Here is a 2093-nt window from a genome sequence, read left to right on the forward strand (position 1 = left end):
ACCTGCCCGATCCGTCTCCGTTTTTGTATCCGATCATGTTCCGATTTTGCTGGCTATTCGATGGGTATTTGCTATCCGATTGTCGGAAGGAAAAATACTGGCGGCTAAACCTAGGAATACGATCCCTTTAATGGGTATGCGCGGCCTCTAAGCGATCAGCTGTTTATTTTCACTTTTCGTGAGTTGTTGATTGAGGTTACGATTCTCCTTAATTCGTGAGTAAAGACTGCAAGAGTGTTCGAAATTCTTTTCTACGTTACTTCAGAAAAATAAAAATGGGTTGTTTATGCCGCAATTAAGTTTTTACACATCATATCCGCAATCGCCTTCAGGCTCACAGCTTGGACGATCAAGTGGTTATTGAATATGCATATAATATACCTATGACTGTTTAAATCATAGAACAAGGCTTGTATTTTTATATTTATATAGTTTAAATGCACTTCAAAAAGTTAAGATTTTAGACACCATTTAGCACAGAAACGTGTACTACAGTGAATTTTTGATCAAACGAAATCCAGGCACAAGCCATCAGTATAATAACATTTATCAATAATATGAAAGTACTAGAAGAACTCGCTTGTTTAACAGGAACTTTGGGATTTGATGTTGCCTTTGCACGCCATATGCTGAGAAGGCCGAATTACAGAAGAAACAGGAACCAATTTTGGAAGGGCGATATGCCTAATGTCTATACATAATAATAGATTTCAAATACCGAGAATTTTAAATACGAAAAATGAACATCAACAGCATAGAATAAGAGTGAGATAGATAGAGCCCAGTCCACTGTTAATCACGCAGCTGATCAGCAGCTAAAATCTGCAGTTAACGCATGCGCATTAATGGGATCGTATTCCTACGTTTAGCCGCCAGTGGAAAAACGGTCCGCATTTTAGGTTGCGTCAGTGATACATTTGGTTTTTAATGGACAATATCTACAGTAAGGTGTAGATATTTAAATATTTTGATTGGGCTTACAGAATTTTACTGATAGAAAACAAACTCAATTATTAATAATGCACATGATTCGTCGCAAGTATTAATTGTACATACTATCCTGACTGTGTTTCAACTCCAAATCAAAATTAATTCCTGGGTTTCAGTCATTTATTGTCTCTATTTATCAATTAAAATACGTTTCGGTGTATTTTTCCACCATCATCAGTTTTTCTAAAATAACAGATAGTTAAAAAAAAATTCATTAATTTAAAAAACAGTTCTCTGATCGGAGTCGGATCGGATAGATGTGTCCCGGCTTTTATAGTCAATGATGATTTGAGTCACCAGCTTCATTCTTTGGGCGGTTTACAGGCTACCATACACTCAGGACCACGTGAAGAAGTATGAGAGACTGGCCAAAAGCTACACGGAGGCCCTGAAAGTGCCGCCGTCCTGCCCTCAGAGAGTGAGCGGAACTGATAGTGTGATAACAGATTTTCTGTTCAAAGAATATTACACGCCGATGATCACGCTGAAAGTCAGCTGTTGCGACTATCCAGCAGTGGAAAACCTGCCCTACATATGGAGGGACATGCTGGCGCCCGTTATGGCGCTTTTGAACGCCACCCGAACAGGTACCCGATCAGCTAAAGTGTCGAACCCAAGCTGATGAGCTTTTGCAGGCGTCCGCGGGATGGTGTTGAGCAGCCAGAACTACCCGCTCTACAACGCCACCGTTAAAGTGCTGGAAACTGAGGATGTGTTTGAGGTGTCCAAGAATGCAGCGCACTTCAGGGCGATGTTGCCTGCCGGACAGTACCAAATTCAAGTGGCTTGCCACGGGTACCAAACCAAAACGGTGCCCGCAGTGGTCAACGACTTGGTTCTGACCGAGCTGCGGGTGGTTCTTGGCGTCAGCAACACCCAGAAGGGCGCTATTGGCCACAACAAGAAGCCGGCTGGAGATACAGTGGTGATCACTGACACCTCCATGCATGAGCCTTTTGTGGGCGCGACTACCTCCGGCATTAAGGGTGAGGAAACTGCCGTCAACAAGGCTGTAGATCAGTTCTATATTGTTGAGGCGGATTCATTTTTTTACAACCTTCTTTTTGGGTGTTTTGCCTCAACAATTTTTGTCTTCAGACAGA

General features: G+C 42.1%; 2 protein-coding genes across 3 annotated transcripts in view; one reads left to right on the forward strand and one right to left on the reverse strand.

Moving 5' to 3' along the window:
• The window catches only part of LOC109540045 (serine/threonine-protein phosphatase 6 regulatory ankyrin repeat subunit A), a gene marked incomplete at its 5' end in the record, with an annotated part of 20364 nt that overhangs the window by 5493 nt on the left and 12778 nt on the right, over nt 1–2093 (forward strand).
• The window catches only part of LOC109540038 (carboxypeptidase D), a gene marked incomplete at both ends in the record, with an annotated part of 86885 nt that overhangs the window by 946 nt on the left and 83846 nt on the right, over nt 1–2093 (reverse strand).

The sequence above is a fragment of the Dendroctonus ponderosae genome, unplaced genomic scaffold, assembly GCF_020466585.1.
Source record: "Dendroctonus ponderosae isolate FM_Combo_2020 unplaced genomic scaffold, Dpon_F_20191213v2 Dpon_F_20191213_4, whole genome shotgun sequence".
NCBI classification, from domain to species: domain Eukaryota; kingdom Metazoa; phylum Arthropoda; class Insecta; order Coleoptera; family Curculionidae; genus Dendroctonus; species Dendroctonus ponderosae.